The sequence below is a fragment of the Strix aluco genome, chromosome 7 (assembly GCF_031877795.1).
Source record: "Strix aluco isolate bStrAlu1 chromosome 7, bStrAlu1.hap1, whole genome shotgun sequence".
Taxonomy (NCBI): domain Eukaryota; kingdom Metazoa; phylum Chordata; class Aves; order Strigiformes; family Strigidae; genus Strix; species Strix aluco.
Window position 1 is genome coordinate 7,793,508 of NC_133937.1, and position 20,175 is coordinate 7,813,682.

The following is a 20,175-nucleotide window of genomic DNA, read 5'->3' on the forward strand; positions in this document are numbered from 1 at the left end:
GGAAGCTTGTAGGGTTTCCAAGCCCAGCTCCCAAGCTAAGGGGACATAACAAGCCCAGCAGCGGGGAGCAGGGTCTGGGGAGTAACTTTACTACTGACCTGTAGAAGGCCACTGCAATAAGGGACACAACTGGCTGATGAGCCCAGCATCATCTGGCTGTGTTGAGGCTCACCTGCTCCCACACCCGTATCTCTAGGGAAGGGTGGGACCCCTGGCAAGCCACTGTCCCCCTTGCCTGCAGCCTGGTCTCTTGGGCTGTGCCTTTCTTTAGTTCTGCACAATACCTAATGTTGTGCTCTGTGAGATTAGGCTGCTGGAAGACTGTGGGAGGTTCAGAAAGCTCAAAAACTTCTTTTCTCTGCCTCATGAACTACACAGCAAGAATTTTATTGACAAATCCCGGTCAGTCCCCTCCTCCTGACAGCATCTGGAAGGGCTTTCACATTGTGCGGGAATCCTCATCCTCATTTCCAATAAAGGGATTGCTCCACTCCGAGATTCACTCACTCTGCCTGCTGCCGGATTTAGGTTTTTCCTAGAAGCCTCCACACCAGACATGACTTGACACTGCTTTGTTTAGGAAACCTGACAAAGTGACATGAGTAGCCAAACCTTCTGTGTATCTAATTTTAAACAGATAAAAGTAGCGAGACAAATCAGTCCCTCTCTCCTGGATTTCCAAGTACACTATTAAGTAGACTTGGACTTCAACTAAGGTGAATATGAAGATTCATTGTCCCAAGAGATAAATATTGACTGTGGAAAAGCAAAGGTCAAATTGGTCAATATTTACTCAAGACACTCTAACTCCTGATGCAGTGTAACATATACTCTGAATGTCTTCATCAGCTACCTCTGGAGATCTTTTCATTATGACTAGGAATTTCAAAAATATAATCTCCCCTCTAAAATTCATATGCAAAAACAACCTCACACACACCTACTGCACATAGGAAGCTTTCCATGCCTATGGCCTCAGCAAAAGGAGATTCGTTGATTTGCAAATGCTATCTGCCCTGTCTGCATGCCAAAACTCAGTAGCCCTGATCTCTGAAGATGTGAACAATAAAAACTTTCTGACTCATCACATGACAGTACTTCAGACTACCATGAACAGGAATTTCTTCTTTGTAAGGATTAATGCACTCCCTTCTCCCTCTGTCTCAAATATCTGTAAATTAAGGCTGAAATTTTATCTCAGGCTTCTACTTCACATAAGGAATTACTTTGAGACAATGCCAGTCAAGAGTTTTGGGGAGTTTTAGCCTTCTTATTTACTGTGGCAAGTATATTAGTCCTATTATTTATCTAAGGTTCAAGCTTACTACGTGGTTTCTGAAGGTCTTCTACCATGCTATTTTTGTCTGAAGCCACAGCACCACGGACTCTTCTTTCCATAGAACAGCACTGTTAGAAACAAATATTCCAGGAAATTTATAAAGGCTGATCTTTCTGAAGATGCATGAGGAAGGAAGACACTAGAATCCTCTGGAGTTTGAATGAGGTTATTCCCTAAATTCCCCTCGGCACCTTCACATGGCCACTCAATGATTGGGAAGGTACCAACCCTCCTACTCCCCCCTGTTCATTAAAGGATCTAGCATGGCGGGTGAACTCATATTTCTAACCTTTGTCTTCACTAAACAGTCAAACATAGCACAGATTTGTTTCAATCACCATGGAGATCAGTTGGTTTCAAATTAGGCACAAACTGTTTGTTTCCTTTGCTATTTTTATTGTGTTTTGAGCCTATTACGCTCCTCCCACCCTGCCCTTTCTTTACTGGTAAAGAAGAAAATCTTACTTTATTGGGAAGTCAGATCCTAGCCACAGCTGCTCCTGAACTCAGTGGGGGACGGCAGTGGTTCCCCATTCTCAATTGCCTTCCCTCGCTGGTTGGCAACCAGTAAGTCTGCACGAGGCCAGACTCCACAAATGAGATGACACAGAACGTGCAAATGAAGTCCCTGTTAGCTGGAAGAAAAATGTGAGCCTTGCTCTTTGCAATTTCATAGTTAGGCCTACTAGGGATGGAAGAATTAATTCATTCTCCACAAGAGGGAATAATAGATAGGCCTCAGTCTCATGTCTCCAATGGCATAAATGAACCACCAAGGGCTGCCACAAGACAAATGGCATTATTCTGGTGTAACAAACAGAGACCAGGATGGGGATGGGACTGTGCAGCAAAGGGGGGCAAAAGGCGAGTGCCTGGCACGAGGAACTGAGGAACAGGAGGGCTGATGCAATATGGAGTGGGGGAAGCCAGACTTCTGGGCTGTTCGGATTACACATAGAAAGCAAATAAATCCAGCACCACGAAGCTAGGTGCAAGCGTCACTGTTCCACTGGGTGACACCTGGGCTACTGCAGCCAGAGGCTACTGAGCACCCCCTCACCATGGAAAGGCTGTCCTGCGTCACTGAAAGCATGGAGGAGTTGTTATTTGACTCCCAAAGACGTGAAGTCTCTAACAGAAGTTCCTTTGGAGGCACAGAAAAAGACACAAGGACCGATAGTGCTGAATGTAGGTTTCCCACAGCCCAAGTCAATGGGCTCCCTGTGCCAAAAATGCAGCAGGCTGGGATCTGACAGTCCCAAAGACGCATATGCCAAACGCAAGCCTTTCCCACAGTTCTGTGACAGGTACATCATTGCCTTTAAAACAGCATCAAGTCTCCACTAAAACATCCCTCTGCTTCTGGAATCATACGCAATCCATAATGTGGAACTCAAGTTTAAATTCAAAGACCAATTAAAAAAAAATAAAATCAATGAAATGCTTTTATGAAACAGGAGATTGATCTGCAGCTTAAAACTTCCAGTAATGTAGTGTTTTAGAACTTTAATAAATAATGCTTTTATCTTGATTGCAAAATAATACCCTGCCATGAAAACACAGAGCAGAGGTAGGAAACTGTTCAACAAGAATTAAAATGTCACACTTTGCACAGAATGGAGCATTACAATTATTGGTGAAACACATTTTTCATACTTGTTAACACAAAATTAACAATTACATACATCACTTAATTCTATAAGTGCGTATCTCTCGAAGTACCCATTAGCTAACCATGCCTAGTTCAGTTTTAATATACATGCAGGGCTTTGCAGCACAGAGGGGATGTAACTATGCGAGCTTTGGCACAGTAAACCCTGGAATGGCAAGTGCTATTAAATTGAGATGCAATCACGTTGAAAGGGAAACATTAACAAACAGCAGACAATTGAGAAGAAAATACAGGGCGCTTGTGTTCTAATACATGTGCTTCAAAACCTTATATAACTATTCATTGTCTAGTTCATCTGGCCAGGGGCCCGGTTTGCTCTATGCTATGCTATACTAATTTTATAATAATAAACTGTTACACAAGCTTTATGCAGTCATGCATATGAAGAGGTTGTGGAAGACATTACATTCGATTATCTTTCTAGCAAAGACACCATCTTGAAATTAAACATAGCCTGGTAGAAGTATATATGAGTTTTAAAAATAAATAAATAAAACAAATGCGAGTATATCATTAAAAACAAAAAAAAAAAAGAAAAAAATCCTTTCAAAAAGGCTCTTTTCCTCCTCTGAATATCACCTTCACATTATGCATGACAGATGAATACCACTAATCCCACAATACAACGCAAGAATCTGCATGTTCCTGGACTATGTTTGTTTGAAGACAATCAGCGCTTTTTGGAAATGTGTGCTTTTTATTTTTTTTAATACACCTTCTTTTCGTAAAAACAAGGCAAAATGGTTTACAAAGCCAGAAGGAATGCGTGAAATAGCTGGGGTTTAAAAATCCTTTATGTTATTCGTTGCTTTAGCATGAACCAACATGAACCACTGAGATGCTTCAGTTAAGATTTATCTGTACCACAAAACATTTGTAGGATAGCAATTGGAAAACATGGGGATGAGAGAGACAGGACACAAAAGCATATACAGTACGAACCAGATGCAATCCAGAAAAGTCATTTCATATTCCACATTTGTCTATGGAATTGTCTGAGAATTTTCTGCTGAACATTATTTCCAGGTTTATCACAGCAGTTCAAAACTGGCTATATTTAGTTGCTGACCAGTGCCAGAAAGCACTACCAGACTATAGGATCATGGCATATTTTAAGTTTGATATCTCATCAGCCATCAAGGCCAGAAATAAATGCCTTTTATAATCAGAAAGAGTAAAAGCCTCAGACCTCCAAGATACATAAGGGTTTTTTTTTCAGCTCTAAGTCATGAGATATCAACCTCAAAAATCACATTATTCTAATTACCATTGTGCATCTGCTACTTCCCGGCCACCCCCTACATATTTTGATTTCAACATTTTAACATCTAATCTAAAAAATCCCACTAAAGCTAGCGAACCAATGTTTTATGTGGGGCCCCTGAGGCACTTCCACATGCAAATACCACCACCACATAGTACAAGAGTCGGCAGTCAAGTGGCACTGAAGTCAGTGGGTGTAGGAGCAAACCCCAAAAAGCTTTAATGCTAGATTCTGATCCAAATCACATCACTGTCAGTCCAAAGTAATTGACTCCTCTGGATTTACATGAGTGGAAAGGAGATCATAATCTTGCTTTTAACCTTTACCTTTGAAGTAGAGATGGTCATAAATCCGATTTTTCTATCCAACAGGAAAATGTCAGAATTTCATTATTTTCTTCAAATCAGGGCAGGCAGTAAAGAAAGTTCTGAGCAACACTAACGGGCAGCTATAAGGCTCTTTAATTTTAACATGTCTAATGAAAAGAAACCAATTGAAAATACTTCTACAGATCAAAACGCTTTTGTCTCAAATGGTTTTGACTTTAAAGTGTGTCCCACCAAACCATGGGTCCCAGGGCCCTGTGCTCCCATGCTCCACCACACCGAGCACCAAGCGCCCTGAGCCGCTGCGATGGTACAACCACCGGGGAGACTATGGAGCAGCACCAAACCTCATCCAGAGAAAGGAACAGGCACAGGACATGGCTGCACTAGCATCGTTGTGGCAGAGTTGTCCCCAAGAGTATGTCAACCTAGCATGACAGCATTCAGTCCTTCCAACCCTAGACCAAGCATTTCATTTCCACCTCTCTGATGAAAAAAAAAAGAAAAAGGAGAAAAGACCAAAATCCAAACAGACATATAGTGGCTGTGGGCTGTTACTGTGGAAAAGATTTCCATTTTATTCAAATGGCATCTTCCAGTGCTAAAAAAGACATCAAGGACTTAGAAGAGTGAGAAAACCTCCTGTGAGGTAAAAGTCATGTCAGAATTAAAATGCAAAACAAGAAGAAGTGGGAACCAGGTGGCAATGCAAGAGAAGGGCTGGAGCCAAACCCCATGCAAGGGGATTGCCTGGCACTTAGACTCATGCCTGAGAATCTCCACCAAAGGAAGCGGGAACTTTACCCATTCTCTAGCTGCAGCTGGAATACAACACAAGGTGGCAAAACTTTCTTCAACCATTAAGGAGTGTTTGTTGACTTTCTATAATTTATTTTAACCATCGCTACACTGTTTTGGTCTAGTCTTCTGAAACTAAGAAAGCCCAACCAATTGCAACCGCCTGTAACTGCTTCTGGCTGCGTGACTCGTCTCATCTCTGCATCTGACTGGCGCGCAAGTTGGAGCTCGTATTTGCTACTTCGGGACTGTCCGATTTTCATGGATATTCATGCTTAGATCCAAAGAGTCAGCGCAGCCCTGATGCCTTCTCCAGCTCACCTGAAATGGGAGCTGATGTTTCTGCTCATTCATCTCAGCTTTCTTTGCTCTACTGAATATTTCTGATGGTTGCTAGGCAACTATTGTTGAATACATGCATGAGGCATTAATTGTCTGAGCACTTTAAAAGAGGAAAATTCTTTAAAACTGAGGACATTGCCATACCAAAAATAGGATATTTCCTTTATGAAGGGCAACACTCATGGCTGGGAATGTTGATGGCTGCAGTATGTCAGAGGCTAGATGAGTCACCGAGATTACTCACATGCAGTGCAGCACAAAAGAAGGGTCTTAGGAGACCTGACTTTATTATAAAGTTTTATTTTAAATGAAGTGCTTCAGATACAGTTTTATCTTCTGACTGCTGTCATTGGGATAACGCAGTCCACATTTTCATGAAATTAATGGCATTGGGTTCAGCTGCTGTTACAGACAGTGTTAGAACTTACTGAGTGTATCAATTCACTACCTTCTAAACCCAAAATGGCACCGGCAAGTACTCCGCTACACTTCAAAGAAATACTGTCGTCTCACTGCTGATCCTAAGTGCTCTGTGCTCCTTACCCGTAAATGTGGATTTCATTTTATAGGGTCTTTTTTTCCAAAATGCATTCCAATGTCATGATCAAGCTCTAAAGACAGTAAACACAGACTTCCATAAATTGACTTAAACTTCTAAACTAAACAACTGCAAGGATTTGCAGCTAGGTAATTTTTGGGTTTTTTTTGTTTTATAACAAACCCATCTCTACCATAACTAAACATTCACAATGTACATGTATTCATCTTAATTACAGGCCGCCTTTCAAAACAACCAGCACCAAAAAAACTCTGAAGAACCATCATTTTTTTGGCAAATCAGCCAAACGATTATGGTTCATTGCAAAATTGGGATCCTATAAAAGAATGAGGGCAACTATACTGCTAATTTTGAACATGGTATTCTGAGCTAAGAGCTGCTAAAGACCCCGGGAATAATCTTTTTCATTTTTCAAACTTGTGCTCTACCTCTGTGAAAGTATGTAATGGGACACAGGCTCCTCTCAGCAAAGTTCAGCTGAGGTTTATAAGACTTTAAGATGAAGATGAAGTGACTTATTTAATCAACGAAGTGAGAAGTAGAATCATCAACACCTACTTAAAGTAAACATGCCACCCCACAGCAAAGAGCTGTTTTCACTGGGAGTTTAACTTCTACTACACTTGCAAATCCAGAGTGAAACACGGGAGGGTGAGGACAGAGCTGGAAGGTTGCAGAGTACCTTTCTGTTGAAGCAGCAGCAGCATCTGTGAATGTCACCCATGTTAGCAGGATGATCACCATTAGCCTTTTCACATATTCTCTTACCCTTTCTGTGGGCTGAAACTGCTGATTTCAAATAAATTCCTCCTCTTCTATTACTCACCTGTTGCTAACACCTGCTTTTTAATTAACATGCTCTTTAAAGCTATTACACAAAAAGGTAAGGTGACTGGAGACATCTGTGAAGGGCCCATCAGGAAGATTCATGAAGTCAGTACAGTAAGTCTATAAATGAGATGCTATTGAGTTACATTTTCCAGACTTCAACTGAGGAAACAGCCCTTTGTAGGGGTTACTGAAGTGGCCTAAAACAGACCAGATCCAATTCACCCTTAGCTGATCTCCCCAACAGAGAACAGGCAAGGGACTGATGAGCCCCCAGAGACCAGAGCAGAGGAGCACGCTGCCCAGTCGCTGCTCTGAGACAGGCAACTGTTCATGGTGGATGAAGACTGTTAGGGAGAACAAAGAGGACATAGGGTATCAACAGCCACCAAGGTGGACCAGTGAAGACACTGGCATTTAGCTCCTTAATGCACCAGCTTCCTCCACAACCCTGTTCCTCAGCCTCTGGTCCACAGAGCGGATGCGAAGCTCTGCCTTGTCTACTTAAGAGTGTAAGCAAATTTTAGGAAGGTTTGTTTTACTGTATAATGGACACAAGATCCAGCACAATCTAGCCTTTACTGCCCCAGATGCTACAAATTACATATATTAATACAGTAACAGTTTTAAAGGCCAGAAGGAATTGGTAGGATATTAACACCTTATTTACTTTCTGCAAGTACTTCCTATTCGATACTATGTCAGAGTAACCACTGGGTGAAGACTACTCTTCCTTGAGTAAGGATCATGTGCTTTGGAAAGCAATCTTGATTTAAAAGATTCAAGTAATAAATAATGTTACTCCTAGCTAAGTTGTTCCCATGGTTAATTACCCCTTGCTGCTAGATAACTGTGCCTTAGTGCATTAACTTATCAGCATGCACTTTGAAGCACGGGGTCCCACTATGTGTCTGCTAAATTAGAGAGGCCTCTACCATCACAGGTCTTCTCCTGATGGACATACTAACAGACTGTGATCAGCTCCTTTCTTAGTCTTCTCCCCCACAGACTAAATGGATTGACATTCTTTAGTCTTTCACTTGAAGGCGAGTTTTCTGTGCCATGGATTGTTTCTTGGGTCCTTCCTTAACCATCCTGTATTTCAATACAATGTGCAAAGCACGGGCATCAGAACTGGGCACAAAGCTGAAAGTGGGGAAAAATCTCTCTAATAAACTCTTCCTGCTCTTCCATGTTCCTCTGCAGCCCATAGTTCAGAATAATACTTTTGACTATTACTAGTGCACTTATTCCATGAAATTGTATCACCCTTTTTGCAGGAAGCCATCATCATTTGACTGACTTACCAAAAATGTTAGCTCTTAGGGGGTTTGATAATGATTTCCTCTAGCATTATATGCAGCAGTAGTAACACCCCTCTATTTCTTCTCACTATTCCCCTGCTTATTCATCTAAGAACCAGGTTTGCTCTCCTACTCTAGTCAATTGGTTATCTATCATTACCCTCAAGCAATTTATGGCATTAAGACCAACATAGCAGCCCTTAGGCACAAGGAAATTCTTGTCTGATCACTAAAAGACCAAGATACAGCTATATATAAGACCAAGGCCGATACTTCAGCTGAAATGTAAACTCTCACTGCTTCACTGGCCTTTGGCCCATAATGGACAATAAATCAGTTAAAAAAATTACAAAGTCCTAACTGCCAATAATAAACCTACAAAAAAGCAACACTTTTTTTTTTTTTTTAAAGTTTGCCTTCATATTCAGTACTTACACATAAAAACAACGTGTTATGAAGAAACTACCAGCATCCACTGGCTATCATGGGGAAGATGGATGCTCACACCATAACGCATTGGCACCTTCTCCAGATACACAAGCAAAAAGGGATTGCTGAGGCCTCTTTATCTGTTTGTGTTAATTAATGAACTAATTCACATATTGTCCGTGATCTGTCTGATCAGGTTTACCAAGATGTTGACAAGTAATGAGACCTTACTCAAACAGCACTAGTGTCAATAGAGGGAAAAAAACTCTCCTCTGGATCACCCTTAATGCCCCCACAGCAAGAATTTTAATGCCTTATTTTGCCTCTTTTGCAATTTGATTTAAAAACAAATTCACAAAAACCCAGCCACGTGGAGTTTAAATTCTGCAGAAGTCTCACCCACCAGCAATTACTACTGCAGTGTTTAAAATTTTAAAAGAAAACAAACCCAAACCTGAACAAAACACTATTTTTCAATTAATTTTCTTCCTCTGATTTCTCTCCACATTGCATCATCTCCCAATTACTGTGATTTTGCTGAGTGTGCCAGTTTCTTAAAGACACAGCTATAAAATGTATGGACTAATTGTTGAGCAGAACTGAAGAGCTATTAAAACTGCAATAGTACAGCACTTCCAATGGTAGTCTATTATTTCTACATGATTGGTTTTGTACAGTCCAACTCATGCAGTGAAACTCTTAGATAAATTAACTCCTTCGTTTTGACATAAACATCAAAGGGAGAATTAAAGGAGAATGAACATTATTTTCTGCTGCTATTTTAGACATACTGTTCATAACACCCATGCATGTTCCTGGAAAGTTACAAATTATTTAAATTGAGAAAGCCATTTGCTATTTTATCAAGTCTGTAATACATAAAATTTGGCTCTAGAATTATCTCATTTTTTCATTTCATGTTTCCCTGTCATCTACATGGTAGAGCATGTTTACAGAACTTTGTAACTATAATATACAATTCAGTCATTTCTAAACAGCTCTATAAGAGTAAGTCTGAAATGTACACATTTTAGAGATTACTTAGTGAACACCAAACCCTTTCCCAGCTGTTTTAAATTTTGAATTTCCCAATAAATGAATAACATACTAAAAAAGCAAACAAGATCTGACATTATTTAGTCTAAGTTTGTAAAATGGCATAACATCTGTAGCTAAAAACAATTTTGAATAACTATATTTAACTAGAGCAGTATTCTATTATTCATAGCTCATTTTCCTTACAGACTAGGGGACTTAATGTGGTGTTCAAACATTTCAAACATTTCTTTTAATTGTTTAGTCCTTCCAACAGCCAAACTGCAGCAAAAAGGGATTGGGGGGGGGGGGGGGGAAATCTTCACTCATATCTTTTATATATATTCATGTGACCAACCCATGATCTCAGTTAAGTGCCACAACTGTTCATTAACACACATCACAGCCCCCCAGCCAGCACTGCAAGCTTTGAAACCATGCCAGAAGCAGGGGCTCAACAAATGGCACTTTGACCTTTTCACTACTAACTTCAATCTTTATTAAAATCTTTAAGACGTCAGCTCTGTATCCCTCTTTTACCATCTTTTATCTGCTCCCAAAATACCTAATATTCATTCATTAAATGGAAAAGTTTGCTACATTCTTACGTAATGATAGATTCCTCTTTCACTTGCAATCGGCTTGTGAAATGCCTTTGATTAAAAAAGAGAACGAAATACCCCTTCCCCCCACCAAACAACTCTAAATTCAGATTGCTCACTCATTTCCAGGGAAATCAAGCATGCTGCCTAATATTAAAAAAAATCTTGCGGCATCCAGGCAACTTTAGCTCCATTTTATGTTCCTCTTATTAAACTCCAACTTAGCAACACACGAAAGGCTCACCCTGCTCTTTGCTTGCTTTTTTAATTTCACATTTGCATCTTCACATCTTCAGCCTGAGCATTTGTGGGGGGATAGAGACTGATTTTTTGCCCAGCAGGGCTTCCGCTCCCTACAGTAGAGTCACCAAAACCAGCAGTCCCATGGAGGAAAATGTAACTAGAGACAAATAGAGGCTTTGATCATTTTTATTGTGCTCAAACATAGATTGGTGGGGAGAGAAATCATGCCTCCTTTTTTTTTTTTTTTTTTTTTGCCTAGCAGTAATAATTACATGTTAAGAAAAAAAATCTTAAGAAAAAGTTCACATGAGTCATTTATGTGTTTTCATTCTTTGTAAACTTTCTGGCACACCCTATATGCTTCATTTCTTGCTTTAAATAAGTAAGTACTGGAAAATATGCATAGTATTTGGAACCAAGGGGAATGACATATTAATTCAAAGTTTGCTTTGTGTAAGTTCGCATTTTCCAGATTTTAAATGAAACTTCAAGGAAACCTAAAACTCGCCTGCAAACCTTTAATTTATACTCCCCTTCACCCACGGATTATCTGGAAGGTATAAACTATTCATTTAAGTAGCACAGTGAAGTATCATCATTAGGTGGCTTAGTTGCCTGGGATACTACTATCAGCCTGACCAGTAGGGAACCTGGGAAGCGTGAGCTCCAAAGGGGGGAAAAGTAAACAAAGTAATGAGTAACAGTTACAGCTTCTTAAAATGTGTACATTAACCTCGGTATTGGGAAACTATTTGCTTTTTAGAGGCAGCACCCTCTGATTGAAATAATGATAAATATTTTGGAAATTCCATCCAAAGCCAAAATGAAATTACTCAAGTGCACTCTGGGAGAACAAAGCTTTTTAGTATACCTTCAAATGAACTCAGGTAAGTTTACAAATGGCCTATACCTAAAAGACCATTAACTAAAATTACATTTGTTTTTATTGAAAGACAGCCTCAAGTGCTGACATGTAATATATGACATGTGATACATAATAATACTCTTAAACCAGTTCTGACATAATATCTCCCAAGGCATAATAACCACAAATGACTGCTTTAGTTAAGAACTAGCCAGAAGCAAAATAGGTCCATGTAAAAGTAGCTTTAACCATAAATACCTCAACAATATTTTATGTCACTTTGTAAAAAAGTTAAAGGAGTCTCATAATAATTAACAACAAAAACTTCATGTTCTTTACTATTGTATGGTGGTTGTGAAAGGTTATTTCATAGTCCCGCAGCTGCCAATGCTGTAAATTATGCAGGCACCAAGAAGCATTAAGGAGAAATAATAGCAATTTAAACTAAGGCTGACGTAATACATGATAAACAGTCATTGGAAAATATTACAATGTTGTCTTTTTTGAGTGGGTTTAATCAGAAGAATGTGACCATATTCTGACATAAACCACTTCTCTTTTCCATTGTATGGGCGCAGGAACGGGGGCCCTTCCTGGCTGCAAAGGTCTCCCCTGCTCCCAGCCACCACTGAGCCCTGGCACCTCGGGGACACCACTTGTAAGGTTTGGGATGCTGGTGGACTAAAAGCTCTCCCAAAACAAACCTCAAGAGTCTGGGCAGGCCCGGTGGTCCAAGAGAGGCATGAAAACCAAAGGAAGAGTCAAATGAGGATGCTCTAATGAAGGCAAAGAAAAAAAAAAAAAAAGATGGCTCCAGAAATAAGAACATGTATGATAGACATGGCTCACACTCATGACGAACGCAGCTTGGCTTACTTTTCACTATAATGACAAAAAGTGATTTTGATAGCTAAATCATAAAACTAGCCATTGAGTGGATATCTTATATAGGAGGAATTAGTCATTTATATCTACAGTCATCTAGTGAATGGACACCAATAAAACAGATATGTGTGTAACAGATGACAAAGCCCATGTGATAACTTACATTTATCAGGCACAGAAGAACAGCTCACTCGCTAACCCTTTGTTTGCTGGAACCACACATTAAATCTCTGCCAAACTCTGGCTGATAAAACATGTAAACTCCACAATACCATCACATATTCACCCTTCAATTAAAAATTAAAAAAGTAGTTAAAAGCACCAGACTGGAAGTGGGCACACCCAAGCTCTCCGCTCTGCCTCGGGCACTCTCAGGAGGGAGGGTATCTCACCTCCTGTCCCATGAGAGCCCCAAAGCCTGGGCTGTCCCAGCAGGGAGGCCGTACCAACCACCCCATGGTTCACAGCCCTGATGCTTCCTCGAGCAGCCGGGTCAGGGCCAGGCACAGCCCAGGAGCACTGCCAGTACACAGCACTGTGCATTTGTAGCGTGAGCTCCCCTCCCTCCTGGACTGCTACCCAAGGGCACCCAAAGAAGTAAGGAGCTACACCATTTTCACAAGTGCCCTCGCTACAGGAGCTGTGCTCTTGCAGTGGTGCCGGCCAGCTGCTGCAGGCTTCTTGGGCAGCTACCCCGCTACTCCACGCAGGACAGACGGCCACCACCAGCCCCAGCTGACAAGTGATGCCAAGGGGCTGGAGGAAATGGGCAGAAGCAGCTTTTCAAGCAGCATCTGCCCCTCCACCCAGCATCTGCTGCCTTTGTGAGCGCAGTGGGAACTTGCAACCCGAATAAAATCAGCATTGTCTATAAAAGAGTTTTGATTATAAAGTGAAAAATAATCTATCTTAATATTTATCCTGGTTACAGCTATGGTTGCCAGTGAAAATGTACAAAAAAAAAAAAAAGTAGAAGCTAACAGCGTTTGTTTCTATTGAAGCTCTTGCAGACAGGAATGTATTTTATCTTACTTTACCACACATTACTTATGTTCACTTAACAGCTTGCTGTTAACATTGGGTGAGATTCTGCCCTTGGTTAACTGGTGAAAATGTTGAGTAACAGACACTGAAGTGGATCGAGTTATTTTGGATTTACGCCACTAAGTGAGACAGAATGTGACCCCTTATCAGTGCCTTTTTGCTTTGAGTATACAAATATTTTATGCATTTCAATGAGTGACAGAATGCAAAACTTGCAAATATTTATTTTTAGATGTATGGGGAAAAAGCAATTAGAGCTAAAAATGTTAAGAATGAAGAAATCACTTAACAGAAGCAATTATGTTGGGCACATAAACAGCTCTGCCTTCAGCCATTTTATTCAAACACTGCAGAGCACACTAGAAAATATCAATTGTTTAAAAAAACTGCAAGTATTTTTTCACAACTGAAAAATCAATCATTATAAACAACATCTGGGGATCATTAATATCTTACTCTACAGTTGAATTAACAAAATAAGAAAGAAGTCTGACCAGAATTCAGAACATTTCCAGATTTGCTTTTTCAAGCTAAAAGCTTATGTTTGCAGAGGTGGGGTGGGAGGGAAGAGGAAATGTACATTTATCTATATTGTATATAGCACTATTATGCATTAATCATTACTTCCCCTCCAGCTATGTCCTGTTTTTGTTTTGAGAGAGGTAAAATTTGAAATATTTAGCTAAGCCACCCTGCCCAGGACCTTGGAAAAGATTTGCATATTTTTCAGACTATTGGAGATGCCACCATAAAGCTCCATCTAAGGAGGTCCCAGTATCCACGCTAATAAAAAGCCTCCATACCCATCCTATCGCATTTCTAAATGCTTGAATGTTCTAGTCTTAGCAGAGGAGCACTAACACCGATCCCACTCTAACATCACATTTGTGTTAAAACAAAGAAGCCAGAAGCATCTATCTGGAAACTTCAGGGTTTTCTGAATTTCACTGATATAAATTATCTTGCAGGTAGCCAAAATAGGCAATAGCAATAATGCTGACACTTTACGTCATCTGAAAAGCATTTAAAAAACACCCTTTCAGGCCTAAGCACAATTTTTGTACTAGAGTTGGTTTAAAAAGAAAAGCCAACTTTGACTCACACAAATAGTCAGCAACAGGAAAACTATTTCATTTAGACTGGAAACATTCTTTCTTCTTTTTTTTTTTTTTTTCCCCTCATTCCCTGCCAAGGTTTTGTTTGGTTATATTTTTCCCCTAAACAACTGATTTTATCTGAGTCACAAACTTCTGTAAACTGAGATGTATAACAAAAGCAGAGACCAAATTTCAGCTATACAAGGAGTAACGGTACCACTCTGTTACCCTGAAGTCACCAGTTTTCAGTCTACACATTTTTTCTGGCACATGACCTACCCCTAAAAAGTTCCTTCTTCTTCATAGCGCTGTCCTGCCACGGCTTCCCTGGTCAATCACAAGACGGAAGGTAAGTGCTTTTGAAATTGTTGACTCAGAAACCCCAGTGGCTGGGAGGACGGGTAAGTCATCCCTCACTCCTAATCACCCCCTGCCAGCCCTGGAAGTGAGAGTCTCCTTTCTGCATTGTTGTACAGGGACATCCAAGTTGTTGAAGGTTTTGGGTTTTGTTCTGGTTTTAATGTAGCTGATTTTTCCCAACTCAAGCAATATATTGTTAATTTTTTTTTTTTTTTGGGGGGGGGGAAGGGGAGAGGAGGAAAGTGGGAAATGCAATGCCCTTTACACATCATTTTTTTCAATGAGCAGTTTCCTTCCATATTGCTTATATTATGGTAAAACGAAGAAATTTTATTTTTCAGAGAAAAAAATGATATTAATACCACCTCAGGATGTAGTTCTCTCACTTTCTGGTAGGAAATGTTTCACAAAAAATTGGCCTTTACACGCAAAAATAAAACTTTTAACCTTTTTTGGGGGGTGAACAAGTGTTTACAGTACCCCAGGGACCAAACAGCTTATTTAATGGCATACTGGTCCCAGCGTGCTGTAAAAATAATCCAGAATGATTTAAAATTTACCAGATAGATTTTAAAAATCAAGAAGAAATAAGGTACTCAGTTTTCTCTCACACTCCTGTTTATAGAAAAATGTTCACAAAATGAGAGTCTTCTGATTCATCTTCGGTAGGCAGTATTTTTAATATTTATCTAGCAAAGCATCATGACAAATCCTTCTGTGTGAGATTTTCACCTGGAGAAGCTGATGGAGCTGTAGAAATCCACCATCACCCAAGCACCTGACCCTCCTGCTTCTAAGCTGCGCGTCTGCTCCTGCCGCTCTGCGAGTCCCCAAGCCTGGAGAAGGTGGGGGTCATGCTGACAGACACATCTGTATGCTCCCTTGCTGCAGGCGCCCACATGTATTTGGCAACACAGCCCAGAAGTTGGTTGCAAAAGGATCCATGCTCATCAATGTACCCTGGAAGTCACTTCATGCAGTGGAGCAGCCACGGGTCTGGTAGAAGGCCAAGTCACCTTCTTCAGACAAGCAAGTGCAGAGGATATGTGCTGCTCCAGCAACAACTGCACACTGATTTCTGCCCAGTGACCCTCAGATACACCTTCTGGACACTGCACAGGCAGCTTTGCCTCCAGCTAGATCTCTTCGGTCTGTAATGAAAACTATTCGGATCCTTAAAGACTTTGAAAAATGTCTTTACCAATGATCCTGAGTTGAAGAGAAATGAATTGTTCAGCTGGCACATATTATTTTTATTTCAAGGGAGCAGGGGAATGAGGAAATAGGGTTCTGTTTTTTTCCACATGCCAATTAATAGGAACAGTTAGATAAAGGAATGCACAGATGAACTCTAGTTTGCACAGAGACCTAAGTCGAGGCCATTAGGAGAACAGATCCTGTTTGCTCACTCTGCTACGTCTAACGGGTCTTTCCCTTGGGCAGGCAGACACAGTCCACGGGGCTGCAGCAGGGACTCTGCTGTCACTGCTGCCCAGGTCTAGTCCGAGGTCTCCCCATGGCCCTTGCTCAGTGTCACCTGCAAGACTGCATGAACTGGCAGCACCGCCAGGCAGGGTTCAAGCCTTTGTGCTTCAGTTTGACTGTGGACAACTCCACTCCAGCCTCCTGTGCAGGTTCAAATTCTCTGATTTCTTGTTGCTAGCAGGCAACACCAGCATTTCATTATCCACCTGGACAGTTTTGTGCTGCTGAGGACCTCTAATTGCTCTTACTTCAGGAGGGGAAGAGATATGCAGTCTCACTGTGGTCATATCCGTGAACTTTGGCTGTCAAGACATCCAAGCTTGGCTCACATCTTCTGCCTTCTGAACAGAAGCAAGCTTTTGAGCCTATTTGCATTCTGGAGGGGAACCCTCCAAGGCAGTTAGATTAACTAATCAGTAGTTACATCAAGAATGGGAGCAGGAGGCTTCCCACTCAGAGCCGTCTTTCCTCTGTAAATGGAGAGAAAGTCCTTCCCTGGCAGGCTGCAAAGAAATAGATGCAAATGTTTGAGCCTTCCAGCTGCTGAGCCGATTCCTCAGCAGCCCGCTTCTCCACTAGCCTCTTCGATGGGACGTTGTGGTACATTGAACCAAGTTAGAGGAGAATCAGAGAAGAACTCTGCAAGAAAATCGGTCCTGAATATTCCTGTCCAAACCACTTGGGCACATGCCATATGGCAGTGCACAGGCAAGACAGAAGCAGATATAGGTAGCCACAGTGTCAGCAGCAGGTACTGGCTGTGGTAGCCCACACTAGAGCCGGAGGGGAAGCCTACCACAGCCTAAATATTACAGAAGCTCTATGGAAATACAGAGGCCATCCACAAAGGACTGCTCCAAGCATCAAAGCATCTCTTCCAGCCATGTCTGCAGGAGCTCACAGACAGCATCTACATACCTCTCCTACTTAAAAAAGAAAAAAATTCCACACCAAAAAACCCATTATTTATTGTCAACGAAACTTAATTTTTCTTCCTCATTTCCTGCTTTATTTTTGTTAAACCCTACAGAGTGGGGAAAAAAAAGAGGGGAGTATGAGAAGGAGTCAGAGCTGAACAAAATGTTTTTGTTATGAGCATATAATAAAAGTAGAGAGAATACTTCCTAGAAAAACTCTCTATTATTCTCTATTAAAACTACCTAACAAGGACAACAGCTTACATGCTCTTTGTAAAGGTGTTTCTGGTGTCTCACTTGTGACATGCTGTATCTGTTGCATAGTACTCCCAATGTGCAGAGAACGCGTAACACCTTCCCCAACAGTAACGTTTCTGAAGACCTGGCATCTGTATCAGAAGCCAGTGCTTCCCCCACAAAGACATTAGTAGACTCTATTTCCCAAATTTCGTACTCACCTTAGAGTTTGGAGAATTTCAGGTGATGGGGAAATACACATGTTCCTATCTTGTTCCTTCTGCACACTTCTTTCATGTGCAAGATAAGAAATAGCCAAGCCCTTCAAATTAAATGTGCCTGGGTCTCCTAATAGACAACTTTTAAGAATTTTAGTCGCATTTCTGTAATCTGGTCTCCCCTCAGATTTGACTGATAAATAACAGTGACTTAGAGTAATCCATTTATCTGCTGTACCACCCTGCCTCTGTTTAGCTTTAGCAGTCATCACTTTCCATGTGTGACATCAATCTACATGATATCAATGTAAACTGTTTGTATAACGAAGTGTTGTACATTTTATTGTCCTGCCAGCAAAGAAAAGGATAAAATAGCACTTTGCCTGTTGCCTTCGACAAAGGTAGTATAATTGACACCATACATTTTGCAATACAGAAACGGAACCATACATTGGCCAGTTTTTTCTTCCTAACACAGCAGGGCTTGCAAATTTTACCACATCATTATTTTCATAAGAAATACTTTTAAAGAGTAGTATTTTTTGGTTTTATAGGCATTTAAAAAAATCTGCTTCTTAAATCAAACTAAATTTTAAGTACACATTATTAATTTATATGGCTAAGATTTCTGTGGCTCTGGTTTGATAATGAGATAATTGCCTCGCAAAGGTCAAGAGAATGGCATAGTTAGCTTTGAGAGACTGAACAAAGCACTTGCTCTGGTTCACTAAGCGTAGTTTCTGCATCACTCCACATCTCTTTGATTCATCTATTACTAATATTCCATGATACACTTACATTATGGATCCAACTATTTCAACAAACCTGTAATCAAGGGATGACCCTGAATAAAATACTCCACAGAAAGCAGATGGTATGCTCATCAAACGCCTTCAAGCCTAAAATAACCTTTCCCATATAAAAAGAATAGTCAATTAAAACTGAACTTTATATTCTGAGCTGGAGCTCAGAGTAAATAAAAATCAACATGATACTATTGTGTTACTGGACCAAACTTCCAGGGCATTTCATTCATTTTTTCATCATCCCCACCCCCTAAGAGCAATCAACACTTTTATTCATAGTTCATTCCAAGCCTGTAATGTTTTGTGTGTGAGCAGACTTGACAGTTTGGGCCTGATCCTGCAAAAGCTTGACATCACAACATTAAAACTATTCACAGCAGTAATGTGCTTCAGTGACAACACCATGGGAGGAAGGATCTCTCCTTCCTGTCGGGAGCTGATTGGTGCAGCAGCAGAGGAGCAGTCCTGCACTACCTTACAAAATGCCCCAGTGCCACCAGTTGGGTTGGTGTTTCTCTGCCAACACAACAAGGCCTGGACCGGGTGCCAAGCTCAAAGCCAGTGTGCTTTTTCCTAAAAGGGTGAGGTGATTCTCCCATCACAGGCATCGTTGAACCCCTTCCCTCTCACCCCCATTATTATATGTTAAATGCATAATCAGAAATTCCCTAAGAGAACACAAGAGCTTCCTTGCAGAGATGTAGGGGGCTCGCACAACAAAGGTGTACCCACTGCTATGCAAACAGACTTTGCTAGCATTAACTGCAGCACTCATCCATCTGGTGATATGGGTAATAAAACTTAATTCTCACAGCACAGGTACACTGCTAAAGAAATTACACTAGACCCATTACTACAGTTACACTGGGTGTGTACACAACATGCATTCTGCCACACATTCAGCAGCATATCCGCTGTCCTTGAGTTGATCTGACACAAAAAAAAGGTGTGAAATCACCTGGCAGCTATCAGGAGTTGAATCTTGCAGCCCTCTCTCCCAGCTATACGGGGCTGCATACTCCTCTGGAGCTGCAGAGTATTCTCTACACCCTCTGAATTAAGAGGTCACCTCCCAGAAGTGCCTCTGCACTTGTAAAAATCAAGCTCCTAGCACTGGCAAAGCCCCCGCTGAAAAATCCCACATTCCAGGAAGGCCAGAAACACACCAGCTACAGCTGACATTTGTTCAGGGCCCTGGGAGCACACACACAGTTGATGAGTGCTCTGCAACAGCAATGGGGCGCGCAGGGAGTCTCTCCTATTTTGCATTTGTTAGCATATTGCACCAACAAGGGCTTCAAAAAAAACCCAACACCCTTTGTAAAGCTTCTGGAAAGACATAGGCTATAGGGGAATGGTTAAGGTAGATAAATTTCAAACCCAGACAAGGGATCCTTTCACTCATACCAAGTAATTGTGCTACACACTCTACCCATGTAACATTATCTTTGATTGTGATAAACTCAAGCTGCAATACCGAGATCACCAGTGGCTAGAAGCCTTCAGTCTCACAGAAGAAA

General features: G+C 41.0%; 1 protein-coding gene across 3 annotated transcripts in view; it reads right to left on the reverse strand.

The window, feature by feature from the left end:
• Window positions 1–20,175, reverse strand: part of ARID5B (AT-rich interaction domain 5B) — a 119,040-nt gene that overhangs the window by 49,366 nt on the left and 49,499 nt on the right. The window lies entirely within an intron of this gene.